This window comes from Chroicocephalus ridibundus, chromosome 5 (genome assembly GCF_963924245.1).
Source record: "Chroicocephalus ridibundus chromosome 5, bChrRid1.1, whole genome shotgun sequence".
Classification (NCBI taxonomy): Eukaryota; Metazoa; Chordata; class Aves; order Charadriiformes; family Laridae; genus Chroicocephalus; species Chroicocephalus ridibundus.
In genome coordinates this window covers 55,487,265-55,505,603 of record NC_086288.1, presented here as the reverse complement: position 1 = coordinate 55,505,603, position 18,339 = coordinate 55,487,265, and the positions used below count along the sequence as shown (strand labels likewise).

Below are 18,339 nucleotides of genomic sequence, written 5' to 3'. Positions count from 1 at the left end.
ATGTGTTGAAAAGCAACCAATTTCAAAGTTAATCTGGACAAAGTAGTTTATTAATAGCATTAACTACTATTACTACTTGTAATTTCAGAAATGCTCAGAGAACAAGCTGAAAACGGGACTGCATGTCACATAAACATGCTGTCTTTATCTAGGGATAAAGCTGTTAGAATATTGTAGAGACTTGTCCAGGTGAAAAACAACATCATCTATAACATCACCTAAGCTGGTACAGATAAAAAGCTCAGGGATAGACAGACTCAAACTAGCAAAGCCACATCTTGTTAAAGCATATGTCGCCTGTCTACAATACTTCTAACACATGCTAGAACATACTGGATGCATTATCACATTTATTGCCTTGACAACAAAGCTAGAATTAATTGTACAGGGCAGTCCTTGTTCCAAAGAACTAAAATTCTAGAGGAAGCAAAGGAAGTATTAGCTGAACTTTCAGATGCTGCCTGAGAAGATGTTTTGCTGAGAAGCAAACAAAAAGCCAAGATTTTTTTAATTTTACTATTTAACTAGGGGAATATGTGATTTTTCACAAGTCCTTCCCGAATGCTTCTCTGAGGTTTCTAATGGAAATACTCCAGTGAGAAATGGGTTTGTTCTACGTATGCCAAATATGACTTCCGCAGTTCGCAGTCTTTAAAATTAAGACTTAAGGTCAATAAATAATTTCCTTTTCATTAGTAAAGTGAAGAGTGTGAAAGTAATTATTTTTGTGTCCTCACTAACTTGCCAATGTAAACCCTCTGTTTAGAATACAAGACCATATAAAAAATAGCAAATTTACTGCATGCAGTGAATTAATAGAAGGACTGAGATTCCCAGCTACTCACAAGGTTTTTTTGAAAAAAATAAACAAGTTTACTACTATAACTTGAACTTATAACTGGACTGCACTTAGTGGACATGGCATGACCTTATCAGTCTTGTACAGCTTATCTGAGAAAAAAAAATAAATTCCCAGGCATTATGAATGTTAATTATGCTCTTCGTGTCTTTAGCTAAGGCTTTCAGTCATGCCAAATGGTGCTTGTTTATAGATGTGCCCATGCACCTCTGGCAGATATGGCACTGACTTCACATTTGGAACTGAACGTAATTTTACCTCCGGTGTGTCCCCACATGTTCACAGATAAAAAGTAATGCTATAGTAAGAAATGCAGCTCATGGTGTAACAGACAGAAGTTGAAGAATTCAGCACTGTCTAAAGGGCTGCTGCTTACCCAACAGCTCATCAATACTGATGCCATCAGAATGAACCTCACAGTGTCAATACCAGGCTTTTTAAGACCAGAAAGTTAAATCAAGGCACTGGCAAGAATCTTTTCAATCTATCTTGCTGCTGCGTATAACCAATAATATATACAGGTCCATATAAATGCACACACAATTAGGCATCCTGCCAACTATATGAAAAATTATGTCATTTTTGACTGCAGGTCAAAGTGAGGCCTTACAGAGAAATTGATGAATAAAGTTGTTTAAAACCTACCTGAACTCTCATGTTAGGAAAAGGGAATTTGTGAGTTACATTTTGTTTGGGGTTTTTTTCAACATTTTGAATGGAAACCAGAAGCTGATGAATAATGTCCCTAGAAAACGCTGCTTATAAATAATGATACAAGTAGTTAAGTATTTATAGAGTAGTAATATAAAATAAAATAATATTCAGCATCTTACTAAGGAACTAGAAGTCCGTGACTCAGTTCATAATTTTAATGGAAATGTAGCAGTTTTAAAAAAGAGGCCAAAGGAATCTATTAATTCCTTTATCTTGAATACATTTCCTTTACTCTGTTTGTGATTGTGATATATTGCAAAATTATATATTTTAATTGGTAGGTTTTTATAGCTAACATTATCTGTACTTTTGCTGAAGCACACTTCAAGATTATAGCCTAAAACAGAAGACCAAGAAATTCTTTTTATAACTTGATTAAAGAAAAAATAGATTAATGAAAAGTATGCTGTATATATTCCAAGTTTATTCCAATCTGCCTAGTTCATTATTATTTTCACTCAAAAAAACCCACCTCATCCTAAGTAATAGCAATAAGCTCACAATGAATTCCATGAAAGATTCACCTGTGAATTTTATTTATGTCTTCATTGTTTTGTTTTTAAGCATAGCACTGAAACGGTGAACAAATCAGACTACTACTGTCAGTCAATATAGGGTGACTTTATGGTAGACACGTAATAGATTAAACTACAGAACTATATTTAACCTGAGAAGATACGGCCCCATTTATGTAATCCTGGTTTAGGCGCTTCTAATGAGTTACTGCAGCCTAACCCAGATATGCCTGCCAGCAAGTTCCCTGCTCTTTCATGTCAACACAATGATGAGAGTACAATTTCATCGTAAAAATTGCTGCACAGCACAAAGAACACTCTTGTTGATCATCAATATAATCAGTAACCTAAAAATAAACTTCTGCCTAATTTAACTCCTATTTATAACACACAAGCTTTATTTTTATTTTTATTTATATTATACTTTCTATATAGCCATAGTCACAGTGTTACTGAGAAGAGATTCCTGAGGCAGGAGAATAAGTAGTCAATGGAGTTAGGTAAGTAAAGAAATTGATAAGTTCTTTGACACTAGAACATTCACAGAGAAAGCAGTTGCCTACATTTACAAGTTAAGGAACACACGCAGAAATTACTGAAAGATGCTCTAGGTCTCAAATTATACGTTAAGTGCGTTATTATCACAGTGGCCTCTTTTTGCTTTAAAAATCTACAGACAAGAATGCTCATCCATCTTAGAAATGTCTTCATCTTTTAGAGACCATCCACAGAGAGTCGTCGGGCTTCCCCAGTGGAGTGTCCTGCATTCAGCCACCTGTCTGGCAGACACATATGGCACTTGGGGATCAGCGGGGGCCAGGGTGAGCGTCGGTCACTCGGTAACATCTGCCAACTGATCAGAAGTGGCATTAATGAAATTCTAAAAGGAGTTTAGTTCACTCCTTCATGCTGAAAGACAGATGTAGTGACAAAAGGTGTACATAAAAAGCAGCGCATTAGGATTATAGATGGTAAAATGGAGCAGGGAAAAGGATGAAGCTTTTCAGAACCCTTTCAGAACTTTTTCTGACCCAAGTCACCTACAGTAAACACCTTGCCAAATACAGTCATGGTACTCTTTGAAATCAAGCACAGCATGAAACGTAAAACAGCAGCGTAAGAAACAAGGACAGGAATAATAAAAGACCCAACTACAAACCAAAGAAAAAATTAAGAATTCATCATTATGATTTGTCATTGCATCACACACTTCAGTACCTGTTGTTTCTTGATTTGGCTATATTTAAAGGGTCGTTAGTTTGAAGATCATTTCAATAAATGATCATAATGCAAAAATCACATATGTATAAAGTAGTTTGAATTTCAGTGTCACTAATTGCTTTCTTTACACTGTGTCTACTGATCCTTTATATACAGGTAAAGCACTAAAAATGCAGTTTAAAGAGCTGTGGTTTCAGATCATCACGTTTCCTCAGGGGCACTAGGATGCCCTTCTCTGTTGCTTTATGAGCTCAACAGATTTCATGATTCAGAGAACAGCAACTACACCAGGAATGGAGACATGGCATTCCCAAAGCCAAACAAGGCAATAGACCATAAACATAGTATCTTGGCTTCAAATGGTAATTATTTCCCTGCAAAGCTAAGGCTATAGTCCAGTGGAAAGTTCTTCCACTAATTTAGCTCTTCACAAAGGAAACAATGGAGTGCCCCAAAGAAAAATAGTTCACATTTATTTTACTTAAGTATATTTATCAAAAAACATGATGACAGGAAAAAGAACAAACATATAATGGCCTTTTTTAGCAAAAGAATAAAAGAATACAAAGCTTATGGGAAGAAGGGAATGGAACAGCAGATTTGATGACTGGCAATCTGAGCCCTTGTCTTGTTTAACTATTACATACAAACAGATCAGACATTTTATTCTGTGATAGGAATGAGACAGAATGCGAATCCCATTATCTTTTCCACCATGTGGTGCACCTATCAATTAAGGCACTGTTTCTGCACCATGAGAATGCAATGTAAACATCTTGTGTAATGCAACTTGCCTGAGATCCCAACTTTCTGTGATGGTTTTTGTTGCCAAGATTTTCTTGCCTTAAGCTACAATCTGAAACATGGAAAGCTGCTCTTTGCAAAAGTGGGAAAGCAACATGAAAAGGAAGCAGAAGACAGTTCTCTTCTGTTTCCCTCCATATTCAACAATTCACCTGTTACATTCAAATACTGTCCTATTTAACTGCTACTTTTCTGTTTTAAATTTGAAGGATTGAAAGTATCTCAAAAGTTGCAATATTGTACGTTGTCTCCACTCTATCAGCACTTCCAGTACTGGCTTGGTTGTTCCCATGAAACACATTAATGCAGCTCAGTCTGGGAGAGAGGGAGACGTGAATCCTGTTCCATACCCAGTCATTAGGATCTACTGCACAGTAAGGGCCAGACGATGAACTCTCTCACAAGAACCATTCACCTAAGTGAAAGATAGAGGGGGAAAGTCTAAATACCATTTTTGATAAATGTTGCTTTGATAAACTCGAAGACAGATTTTTAGAATGCTTCCCAAGCTGAAGAAAGCTAATCTATATGTCCAAGAAGCAAACAATACAATCAGTGGATTAAACAGTGACTCAGCACATGGACTGAGCCTCAAACTCTGAATAATAAATTTATAACATATTTAAAAATTACAAGGGTGGTTACATTCGCTCTAGGAGGAAAAAAAAAAAAAGGGTAGTGAGCCCTGATGCTAAAAGCAAAATCAGAACTTAGAAAATAAGTAGCTTGTGATTAAGAAAAAAATAAAAAACATAATTTCTCCTAGTGTAAGAGCAATTCAGAAAAAAACCATTAAAGAAAAACACTTTGTCTGTAAATTTAAAATCATCCAACACCACGCCATCCTCCAGTAGAAAGCTGATGTTGAATTCAGAAAGATAAATCCCATGTTTAGCAGCAATAAAACTTATTATAAAATGTGTTTATTCGGCATTATATAGGTAGATTTGAACCTGATATTAACATTTATGATTAAAAATTTATAATATCAAGACATTATGAATATGTGCAGACTGAAATGTATATTCCTTACTACAGACACAGATAATCTCAATGGAAGAAAAGAAGCAATTATGTAAAAAGGAAACATGGAATGAAACAGATACCATAAAAAGGCTGAAATTCAAGTTACACAGAAGGCCATGAATAAAGGAGGAAGAAAACTTCAATATCTGAGAAATCATGCTATGCATGAAGAGGAGGAGGAGCATCTGAGTATAAAATAATATGCAGATTATTGTACGAAGACAGGAAATATCTGAATATAAATACTACTTATGAAAAACAGAATGAGTTTTAGCAGTGTTAGGAAACGCAAAGCTAAGTGCTCCAACGTACATACAGATCAACATTATGAACATGGCATTCTCCTGCTGGCTCAGAATCTCACATAGAAGGATGACAAAAGAATTTATTCCTTTTCTGCCATGTGGATAGACAGGAGGATAACTAAACAACCACCAGTTTTGAGAACTCTGCTTTCTGCATTGTCAGGAACAGGATGATAGTTTTGTCTCCTTGACATACTTCCACAGCAATGTTCCAATCAGAGAAGCAGCAGATCAAACCCCTCTGACATTAAAAGATGAAATAAATCTCTGTACAGAGACTATTATTCCCCACACAGATACTTAGGAACAGAAGCAGAGTCAAATTCTGATCCAGCTTGCAGATTGTCTCTTTGTTAGTTGCATTGATGTAGGCATCAATTCTGTAATGTACTGCACAGCTCAACTACAGGCATACCCAAGGTGCAAGTATACAAGTCTGACCACATCTTTCAGGTTAAGGCCCCCATGCAACCCAACATTATTTGAAATGCTATAAAAAAAATCTTTTCTTGCAATAAAAAGCATTAATTGTTTACATTTCTTTGAACACAAACACCACAGCATTTGCCAGTCAACTCCAACATTACAAAACCAGAGATGTGCAAAATTTAATTGAACTGCTTAAGTAATGAAGCTTTGATATTTAATTGATTTGCTCGAAACTGTAAATTGCTAAAAAACAAAACATTACGTTAACCTGACAGTCCCATTGAGACCAATATCTCTCTCTATACTGCAAGCTTATTCTAAGCTGTTTATTAGCACAAACACTACTAACAGCCTGCAGGAAAGAAATCTCAGATCTAGAACTGACTTTGAACCTCAGCTTGCCATGGTTATAGCTTAAAGCTTCATTTTCACTCTGCCTACGTACTAACCAACACAGTTTGAAGCCAGGTGACAGTACCAAGGGCTGATAGTCTTCAGTGCCACTCTACAGCTCTGTAAGTATTTCCTGCAACTCATTTCCCAGGTTCCTCTTGGGCTCAGCCATTTATTCATTTATGTGGATTTAAACAGTATTTAAGTCTTCAGCCACATGATTGGCACCATTTCTCCAACACCCTGTTCATCTACGTCAAACAACCCTAGATACTGCAATGCAGAATCACACTAGCTGACCAGAGAATCAGAGTAGATATTGCTCCAGTGTGATCTATAAGCTTTGATAATACAGCACAGATGATGATGCTGGGATATGTCAGGAAATCAGCTCAGATTGCACCAGGGGAGGTTTAGGTTGGACTTTAGGAAAAATTTCTTCACCAAAAGGGTTATCAAGCATTGTAACAGGCTGCCAAAAGAAGCGCCTGAGTCACCATCCCTGGAGGTATTTAAAAGACATGTAGACGTGGCATTTAGGGACATGGTTTAGTGGTGGACTTGGCAGTGTTACGTTTATGGCTGGACTCAACATTAAAGTCTTTTGCAAGCTAAATGATTCTATAATTCTATGTGTTAAAAATCTCTGAAGAGATGAAAACTCCATAATGGATGGGATGAACTGTCTGTAATGGGATGACAAGCTAGAGACTATTAGGTCTTGTACAACTGGCTCTAATACAAAGGGGACCGAAGTGGCACTAGAAGAAACCTTGCTGGCAAGGAGAGAAGAGCAGGAACAAACCAGAGTATCTGCAGTTAGAGAAGTATGAGTGGGTGTGCAGGGCCACATTCCAAAGAGAACCAGTTTTGCTGTCAATGAGCCATAACATCTCAGCCGAGCATAGTGAAAATATTACCTGAAAAAAAAGAGGAAAAAAATCAAGAACTACTTGACAGTTTTCCATAGAAGGGAAATTATTAATAAGCACTAAAGGCCTGTCCCGGAATTTCAACACATGGGTTACAAGCTATGTCTCTGCTCTTGACATTTTGTTTAAAAGCCTGCAATACAATTTTATGTGCTACCTCAGAAAAGTCACAAGACAGCAAACTCCAGCATATTACAGGCCTCTAAGTTGATAGCAAGTTAAAACCCATATGGAAAAGAGGCCTGCAGTTTGCTTCAACAGATTCAGAACACAATCAGGTGGATTCCTACCCTCCCCAAAATTTATTCTAAGATGAAATGTTTATCATCTCTGCAACAGTGGTTTGTACAAAGAAAAAAAGTGGGTTGTTTTTTTTTTTCTCAGGAGTGGCATATGTGCTGTTTGCATAGCAAGTTACAATGAGGACAGCAATGGTCATGATCACATTCCAATGGTGTTTGCAGCACCTTCAGTCAGATAAATGCACATGGCATGCAGCGTTTCCACTAACCACCTTGGCGTGCCGAGTTTCCACCAAACTCCTTGGGGCCAAGCACAGTTTCACAAGCCATAGCAAAAATGAACAAGAAAGTTCTCAAAACTTGAAGAAAGGCTATCCAATATGTTATTTGGAGAAAGTTAAAACCTATTTCCCCAAAACAGATAAAAAAGATCTCAGCACTCAACACAGAACATCTGAGGATTTCCACGCTGATATTCATGAAGAAGACTCTGTGGTTAGTTGACACCTACAAAAAGATCAGCATTATTCCTTGCTGCTTATGCGCTTCATGCAACATGCAAGCTATAGGTATACACCTTACTGATAGTCACTCACAAACAACAGTCTCAATACCTACTGTCTTCATTGGTACAACAGCCAGGAACACCACCTGTGAAACAGACTGCAGCCTTACACCAAAAATGTGCTTTCCGATACTGAACTGGAGGCTCACAGACCCTGTAGTGAACTACAGGTTCACTAAACCATCACTCACCACTGCTTTTATTGCCTTAGACATCTTACTGGGATATTCCAGCATTGCAAGAGTGAGGAAAACTTTGCATGTATTCACTGCAAGAATTCCCCTGCTTCAAATGCACAGCCATTTCTTGGTATCCAAAATCCACTAGGTACGGCGAAGCAGCGAGCGTACGTTGCCTGTTCTGCACCCAAAGTGTCAGTCTATCAAGAATCTACAGCAATTCTCAATACTGGCAAAATGACAGAGACAGTAACTCTGTTCTGCCAGGTTAGCATACAGAAGTTCCCCCTGTGACCTGTCAAGACCTCCAAGGTTCAGAAACAAACACAGCATTGCTTGTGCATCTCCACTGCCTTCTACGCATAAAGTCCCCCTTCTGTAAAACTTCATCCAGGCCTGAGGTCTGCCACCAAATAGAACAGACTCAAACAGCGAGCACATGCAGTTGGGAGTCAAACACATTGGTGGATTAAGAATACTGCTCCCCAGAAACAATGAAGCTTACTGACAAAATGCTAAGAAATAAGTTCTAGAGCAGTTCAAATGAGAAGGGCTTAGCTCTATAATTCACATTGAACTGACGACAAAACTAAGCACAACCAACAAAGTCCTAGCAACGCAGGCATTGATCACGTGAACCTTTGTGACATGCATGTTCCCAGGTAGATTTAATGAGTCTCAGAACTACCATACAACTTGATAGAATTTATTCACATTCTAATTCACTAACATACTGAGTTCATTTTATACCAGGAAGAAGGTCTGTGCACCTCTTCAGTTGCTAAAATTTTGGACTGTTGCCCCAGGGTCACATTTGTCTATCAAAACACATACAAGCACCCACTTAGGCTCCCACTTTTCAGGGCAGGTTTCACCAGTCAGAATGGCATGAGCCATTCTAAAAGCTGAAAAAAAATAATCCTATTTTTAGAGTTTACTGCAGATTAAAGAAGGATATATATGTATTGAACCCCCTCAAAACTGTCGCAGCTCTTCCTATGCACAGAGGTAAGGCTGTTGGTCACAGTTGCAGTGACTGTAACTACTACCGCCAGCCTCTCTGCCTAGACTAGTTGTTATTTGCATCCAGTGTAAATCCAGAACACACATGCAATAAAGCTGTCGGATGTATGGATGATGGATCCATGTTACACAGACTGTAGCTGAGATCAGAATCAAACTGGTCAGTACCAAGGATGTTCTTATTTTTCTATTCAAAAACTTACAACCGTTGCAGGACAGAACCCATAACAACATTTGTATAACCTGTGGGGTGGGGTGTATCTCAGGTGAGATAAGAAGGAAAAATAAAAAATGGTCTGTGCGATTCAAGAACTCTCAAAAATACGGGTTTTCCATTGTACAGTTCCATTACTAAAGAAGACATCTAAGCCTTAAATTAATAATTATTTCTGCGTATAAAAAACCCCACGACATTACAGCAGAAAACAGAATGACATGGCTTAAACTGTGCAGAACATCCATTCCTCCACCATGAAAAAGCACACAGCAAAATAAGAACATGTAGCATTTTGCCATCAACAAAGCTGCCTACATAGACGCCCACTCTTCCTTATTTTCCCTGTAGCATATTCTAATTCACTCATCTCCTTCTGCGTCTTTCTCACAATTACTGACTTACCTACTTTCTATAGACCTTCTTCGGACTTATTTTCACAAGAAAACTGACCATGGAAATAGTCAGTTCAGAATATGTCATCCATTTTAATTTTTCCCTCTCCCAGTATATTTACATTCCAATAAAAATAATTTCCCTGAGAAACAGAGAGATTATTCCAGGGTATCTGAAATCTGAAATAACAAGAGCAGGATAGTTATTCCGCAGATCTAAGCTTCACGCTGTGATAGATTCACGCATTTGGTCCCACCTCCTAGTAAGGAGCTGGCAATTACTGCATTCCAGTGCAGGACCATGGATTTTTTCCAGCTCCCTTACTCCACATGCCAGTTACAGCTGATTGTTGCAGCTGAACCAGTATTTTTGCATCAGATGCACAAGAGCTAGATATACTACATATGAAAGAGCAAACCTGCAGTATATTTTGCTTTTTCTGGAGATGAGAATTATTGCTCTTGACAATCATGATATTTAAGGCTCTGCTTTACGGACAGCCGACAGGATTGTAGATTTACAGATCTAAACGTGTAAGAAATGCACAGCATTTATTACCTACGGTGATACAGGGACACGTCCCTCTACAGTTTTTAGATATTCCTCTGTTTTGTGTGAGGAAACAGCAAATAATTAGAATCCTATGTTGCTTTTGTGCCCTTTGAAGGATTAGCCTCTCTCAATTCCTGGACAATATAAACATTAGGTACCCTACTCTGATTAGAGTTTAAACACTGTTTAAATCAGACACATCTCCAATGCATCGCCTCATAAAGCATAATCTGGCATTATTCTGAAATTATGTTATGGTGCTAGTATGCAGGAATCTTCTGTTTCATCCAGTTCATCAGATACACTGTCTCCATAAACATATTTATCTGTATGTTAATCCTTGAAGTATTTTCTGAGTGCACATTTGTGAATGCACACAAAAATTCTCTGCATTTACTGTTTTTACTTTTAGAAACCACTGCTTTGTTACCCAATAGCTAGATTCCTAATAACTAGCTAAATAGATAGACTAAATCTAGCTCAGATATATCTAACCATGGTTGTGGTCATGGTTCCCCACTGTGATGCAGAAATAGCCATCTACCTTCTAGACCAGAAATCATTTAGGAAAGAGTAAGGTGAAAATATGGGAAAAAGAAGTAGTCAAAGGAAAATCAAAATATTTCAGGCTTTCTCACACGGTGGAAAATATAAAAAAAATATTCTGCAAAAAACAATACATACACAGAATATTTGTTACTAATATAAAGGCAGAGATGGTACAATTAGCTGAGTGCAGGAAAGCTTTGGTTTTTTCTGCAAGAGGTAGTAACAGCTCTGACTTCCTGGCTGGGAGAACGTAGAATCTAAAAATACTGAGAAATTGAACACATGATGGCAATCCATTAAAAACAAACAAACAAACCAAACAGACAAAAAAATCCAAACCAGAAAACATTCATAATGGGATATAATGTTGTGTCAGGAATAAAAGAAATAGCCCTAAAACATTCACTTTTCAAGGTAACTCATTGCAGAGAATACAAGTTAATGCCAATCAACAGTGAAACTGGTTTAAAAATACAAAAAGTCTCATCTAATCTTCCCAGTTAAATATATACATCTTGAGTTCTGGAGCAGATTTATCTTTGAGACTTCAACCCTTCTTACAAATGCAGTTTGAAATTGGCCAACAAATGCAAAAATTAGTCATAGGGGACTAAGAGACAGCAGAAGCATTTAAGCCTCATTTCCGTAGGAAGCCAGGCTACAGCAAATGTAATTAAAGTTTTTAGTAAGAGTTTGCCATTTTACTAAAAGACTCAGAATTACCAGAACAGACACTAAGTGTTTGGGCACAGCGTCCCATCCTACCTCCCAATCGCATGTGGTAGTGGCCAAAGCCTCATGCAAAAGCTAATAGGATGATTATCTTGTAGTAGGATTATGCTGCACAGAGAAGCTGAAGTCTGCCTTTGTGAGAATTAAGTCCATCATCCTTATTGGTCAGCTGAATTATTTTCTTTTGCCATAGTGCAAATAGGTTTTCACTTGGATCTTTCTTAAAATGAGTAAATCTCAAAGAACATTGATAGAAGAAGCTGGGATAAAATGCTCTTGCAGGTCATTCTTTTTGGTTTAAGAAATTGGGAGTCCAGGAAAGGGTATGAGAGGAAAAATGACTAAATTCTTCTTTAAGAAATAAAGGTCTGGTACACTCAATTAGCAAGAGTATAATTATAATATAGTCTATACCTAACAAGTTTAGCAATGAATGATTAAGACACTATCTGTTCTAGGGGAAATGCCAAGATGTGACTCAGCGTAGATCAACATAAGGTAAAAATATTGTGAAAGTGCTGCTTTACACCTTGATGGGGAGAAAGCTGTGTTCTTGGGGTTTCATCTCTCATTTCTAAGCAATTTAGAGAAGCAACACATCACAACGCACCCTCTCCATCCTGATAGGGACCACAGCGTGTTTACATGCAGATAGTGCAGAAAGAACTACAAGAAGGAGTTACTACAAAATCATAGAAGTACTTGTATCTCAGAGATTCAACCAGAACAGGAATCACTATCTCAAAAAGTAAAACCTCCGCCCCAGAAACATGCCCAGATTAGACTCAGGATACAAGTGCATCACGTTGCACAAGTATTTATAAAGGTAGAGAACAAGCTTCTTCAGAGAATTAGTAGCTTGCATGAAAAAAAGGCTTGTACTTTTATTTGGCAGTTCAAATGCAAGCTAGTGAGAAGAAATGCAAAATATTTGACAACACTTTCTTAGCATAAATAGAAGCATTATGGTGCAGTAAATAAACTGCTACCAGATGCTGGATACTGCTCTAGATAAAAGACAGAAAAAGAAGATGAAATCTCAGCCTCATAATCACTGACATTTTGGAAAGTCTTATTAAAATAGGTGTACTTTAGACAGATAAGATGTTCCACATTCTGATCATTAAAGAAGAGAAATACAGTAATTTCGGAAGAACTCAAAGAAGATTGCTCTGCAGTGGCTCAATCTTATTCTTACCATACAAATAATACTAATAGCAGTAATAAGACTTCAGTTTCAATTACATCACCATGCCACTTGGCTCACTTCATCTTAAAATACATAGATAATATTAAGATTAAACTTGAGTGCATTATACTCACAGTGGAAAAAAAATCACCTCCTCACCCGTGTAGCATAGTCAAAGCAACCAGATAAGCAGACTGTGCCCATAATGAAGGCTGACAACCACATTTACCTTAGCTAAAGGGACACCATTTATTAAGGTTACACCCAGGAAGCCATGCATTTCATCTGCAGCACATGCTGAACACCAGCACCAAATCAAAAGTGAAACTGCAAAATACAGCCGGGTGACACTAATGACACTTCCGTACTGAACGGAAAGTTAACAGCTATCGTAAGAGCAACTAAAATGTTCAATACTAATGTCTTGTCAGAGACAACTGAAACGGAGGACAACTGTTAGTTATACAAGAGGATGAAAGTTAAGGCAAAATGGCACTGAGAAGCATGGAAAATATACTTTCTGAAACAGCTCCCGTTTTCCCTACTTTCAAGGTAGGGTGCTAGAGAACAGGCAAAATACTGTTAAGATGGACTGAAAACAAGATGATAACAGAGCAGAGAACATCAAAGAGTTACAAGAGACAACTTGATCCTCCTACAGTTGCGGCTACCTCCAGCATGTAGTAGGGAACAAGTAAGCAACACATGAACAAATACACATTGAGCTGATAATATAAATAGCTCCCCGCTTAATTTTACACTGATTACAGAATGCCACCTCACAGACTAAATATATAGCTTTTTTTAAAATATCTGCAAGTAATATTTACACAAAAGTTCTCTTGTCATCATCAGAACAAAACAACGATACTCTTCAACCATCTTCCACTAAAAACAAAGCAAAACCAAAGCAACGCAAACCAATGTGGGCTGTGCTTTTGGAGGAGGACATAACCAACATCAAAAAGTCTATTTGCTATTTCTAAATATCTCACCATTGAAACAATTTTTGCTTAACTTTCAGACTTTCACCTCTAGAAACTGGTTTCAGTTAATCACGTTATTCACCATGTTACTAGGACAGCACTAAAACAACTACATGTGCGTATGCTTATATTTTTATATAATGTGTACTAGGCACACCTCTCTTAAAACCAGAGGATAGAAAGATAAGTTATAAATTGCCACTCTGTCTTTCTCTTTATTGACATATAATTTCCCATTGTGAACTATTAACAAGATACATAGTGACTACAAGTTTTTGTGCCTAAAAAAACCAACAAAAATAAAATAACAGGAAAAGCAACATTTCACACTGTATTCCTCATTACATCAAGACCCTTATCCACTCCTGTCTAACTTAAACTAACAGCTGCAGGTGGGAGCTTCACAAATAAAGTTGGCTTTTCATTTGCATTTATTAATGTGTTTGAGAGCATATATGGTAAAGAAAAAAATGCGTCAAATTCAAAAGTAGCCGTGGAACAAAATGCCAGAACTATGAGCCTGGTGTTGGGTAAAGGGTAAAAGGGGGAGACTTCACCTATCACAGCACATAGCAGAAGTTTCTCTTAAACTGCCATTCTTATTAGACAAACAAAGAGACGGAATATTGCAAGTGAGGAAGTAAACAATTTAAAGTTTGGGCAATCTTAAAGACAGGCCTACAAAAGCATTCCATATGCTAAAAAAAAATCTATGATTTATAATAATGTGTAAAGGATGAAAGTATCATTGCAAAAGAATGAGTTAAAAATGAGTTTAAACTACTAGTACTGGAATTCCATTTTGCCCCACTGAGAATGAATCTATATGATTTTTATGGAACTACTATAGATATTTTCCTTAATACTGAATTTAGGGCTAATAAAGTTTTATATTTTGAAAAATCTTAGCAAAAGTTAAAAAGAAGTAAGTTACAAAATTTGCATACTGGGGGAAGCCTTCCCAAGATGGAAAAAGGTGCATTTTTAGGTCATGAGTTGTCCATGTTTTATTGTAACACGAATAATCTATGAAACAATAACTATGAAACTGAATAATGCAGAGTAACATTGGAATAAGTACAATAAATCAGCAACTGTTCTAAATATGGAACTTTTTTAATGAAAAACAAAAGAGATGGAATGTGTTTGTGCATATCAGTACACGAAGCTGCAATTAAGGCTGCATGTTGTCCCTTCAAAATGAAACAGAATAGAGTTAGTGAAAGTTGAAAGAAAAAAAAAGTCAGGATTATAGACAAGAACATGAGGAAGGATTTAATGGTTTGTTGACGGCAGAGCAACTGTAGCTCAAAATTAATAAATGAATAGATAAATTGAGAGGCAATAATCAGCGGTACATGTCCATATATCTTCTTACAGGGTGGCAGCATGCAACTGACCTTGCTTCTATACAAAGAGGCAACCCAGCCTCACCTTCTTCATTATTTTCTGTCCCCTGACATGTATTTCTGCCTCCAGCTGGCCTTATGCTGTCTAGAGGTGTGGCCCAGACCCATTTATTTCCTCAATATGCTTGCTAGTCCTGTATCTCCTATTTTTTATCATATTCTAATCAAAATGTTCAACAGGAAAAAAATTAATCTATACAGGAAAATAACTACAAACATTTCAACAGATAATATTTAAAAGCAGAAATTCTGATGGGGCTGGAGGAAACCACGAATGCACATTTGCAGGGACAGAAATATACTAATTATAGGAAACAAAAAGCGAACTTGATTGAGAAGGACCTCTAAGAGTAAAAGCATGATGAGGAACCTCTATTCTTTCACTGTGTTTTGAGATTAACATTTTAACAGAGCACATCTCTTCAAATTCAAGCCTTATTTTTACCTCAGGTTCAACCCATAGCCTCTTTTGAGGCTATTTCCAACTCTTATGTTCCCATAACAACAATCTAAGACACATATATTTAAGCGGAGAGTGAGCACTGCTACAAGCATTTCCAAAAAGAAAAAAAAAAACACACCACAAACCCAAAACCTCTTATCTGCGTGCCAGAGAATTTAAACATGTTGAGCAAATCTCTATGTCAATGGCCTCTTAACAGGACTAGTATCTCATCACGTAGCAGACTTCAGCCCCAGTGCCTCAGTGAAGGAGTCCTAGGAGGTGGCCTCCTTAAACTTGTAGAGCTCTTCTCCAAACAGTGGTCCCTCCACCCATAAGGTGAACCACCTCTTCTAGAGGATCCAAGATTCTTGGCCCTTCTCTTTAAGACTCCAACATATGGAGTGACTTCACATTAACATCCTTAATACCTGCACCCCTCCAAAGACAAAAACAACAAAACCAAAAAGACCCCACGCTACCTCATGTGCAAGAAACAAAGTCATCCAAATGGACTGAGAAATATAAACAGAGCAGAGATTGAAAACAAATTTTCTAAGCTCTACAGAATACCACAGCTCCTCTATTACAATAACTAATTTTAGCATTATTAATAACAAGGTTTGTATATTTTCCATGCAGAACAAAAGCACCATCTCAAAAGATAATTAAATAGAATTTAAAAATCTTCATAAAAACTGTCCTGCCTAAATGCACCATGAATTACCGTGTCTTTACAATCAGAAAACATTTCTTTTCAGCAGGCTGTGGAAAACCAACACAAAACGTATTAAACGCCTAGCCATATAAAAACTGAAACAGAAACAGGCGTCTCACAGAGATGAAACACAGAAGACCCTAATAAGCATTACAGAATCCCATTCCTGCATAAATACACCTGCACATCATGCTTACTGTCAGTGAGACCAGTCATGTAAGAAAAGACATTAGTGTGTATACATGATGGGTCCTAAGCATAAGGCAGGGATCTCAGGGAGCAAATGGAATCTTGAAATGAAGTGGGACCCATTTTCTTCCCCCTCACAAAAATTCCTAGGATTTCTTTCTAATAATCATGTGAATTTTTAAAATAAATAAATAAATAAAACAAATACCATCTGTTTAAATTAACATAATTCCTTATGATTGTTTGATTAGATAGTGTGGTACATGGAGTCATCAGTCAGGCTAGTAATAGATGACTGGTAATCTGTAAATACCTAACAAAAATAATTCTTGCTTGTTTGTTAAACCTGTGTCCATCCTCTCTCTAAATAGAGATCCTGCAAACCTGCAGTGACTCACAGGCCTGACAGCTGCTTTAAGGGCCGAGGTAAAGAACTTTTCTCAAAATTTCACCCATTCACCAGGACAAACCAGCCTTAATGGGCAACCAATAACTAAAGATTACACTGTGTACAGATACTCCTCTCATCCAACCCCCCGGAGTGATCTGTTTTGCAGTGTTGCCATAGAAAATGGAAAGGAAGCCTCCAATTAGGGAAGAGGTCACTCTTAAGCAGCGATATTATGTAAATATCAGCCAGCCAGCACCCTGCAAAAAAAAAATAATAAAGGCCTCATCCCGCAAGCCCTCCAAGGGCAGGCCTCAGATGTGCTTTTAGAAAACGCATGCTAGCAGGGCTGGGCTTGGAAGAGCAGGTCCGACCCCCCGCAGCCTGCCGGGGATGCCCGCCGGGAGCCCAGGTAAAGCCCGGGAGGAGAGGAGGGTGGCGGAGCCTCGGCCGGAGGAGGGGTGGGCGGAAGACAGGGATGCGCTCCACCGTTATCCCACCCTCCCGCAGGTACCGGCGGCGGGGAGGCCGGCCGGGATGGAGGGGTGAGCACGGGCAGCCCCTCGGTGGTCGGGAGGGCTAGCACGCCCGCGGGGCCCGGGGCTCTCCCTTCCCCACCGCGGCCGCGCCCCGGCTGGCTGATGGCTGCGGGGGAGTTGCGGGAGGGCCGGGGAAGCCCGGGCGAGCTGGCCCCCTCGGCGAGCAGGAGCCGCCTCTTCCCCGCCCGGCGACAGGCAGCGCCCAGCCCCGCCAAGGACCGGCCGCCCTTCCCGGGGCTTCCTCGCCCGTCGGGGCGAGCGGAGATGAGCACGGCCTCGCCCCACCCCGCGCTGCACTTTTTCCCCCTCAGGCACCTCGCACGGTCAAAGTCTCCGAGCGTGGCCGCATCCTCCATCCATCCATCCATCCATCCATCCATCCATCCATCCATCCATCCCCCACCCCGTCCTCCGCGCCGCCCCCGCATCGCCCACTCGTGCCTCACCCACGCCGCGGCCGGAAAACGGCGGCAGGGCCCCGCCGAGCCTTTGCCCCGGCTTCTTCCCCGGAGGAAGCCTCGCTGGAGCGATGCGGGAGGAGCGGCGAAGCAGCCGGCGACGCGCCGCCCGGCAGCCGCACCTCGCTGCCGGCGCCGGGCTCCCTCCCCAGCTGTCACCGGTGGCCCGCCCTCGAGAGGAGGTGGCCCCGAGCCCCGCCCCGAGCCGGCGGGCGGCTCGCTTAGGGTCGCGATACTCTCAGCCTCGGCGGGTTCCCCGAGGCTGAGAGTGTCCCGCCGAGGCTGAGTGTCGCGACCCAAGGCGAGCCGCCTCTGCTCCGGAGAAACATCCCCCGGCCCCGTGTCAAGCGGTGTGAGCAGAAGTCACGCCA

The 18,339-nt window shown here is 39.4% G+C and overlaps 1 protein-coding gene across 2 annotated transcripts in view; it reads right to left on the bottom strand.

The window, feature by feature from the left end:
- JAKMIP1 (janus kinase and microtubule interacting protein 1) overlaps positions 1-18,112 on the bottom strand; it is a 157,011-nt gene extending 138,899 nt beyond the window's left edge. Inside the window, exon 1 of one of the 2 annotated variants that reach the window (XM_063335447.1) lies at positions 17,957-18,112. The gene's annotated coding sequence lies outside the window, so the exon portion shown is untranslated. Of the gene's footprint in view, positions 1-13,068; positions 13,086-17,956 lie in introns of those variants that run through there. The other variant, XM_063335448.1, reaches the window with a different exon arrangement.
- Between the last annotated feature and the right edge of the window lie 227 nt (positions 18,113-18,339).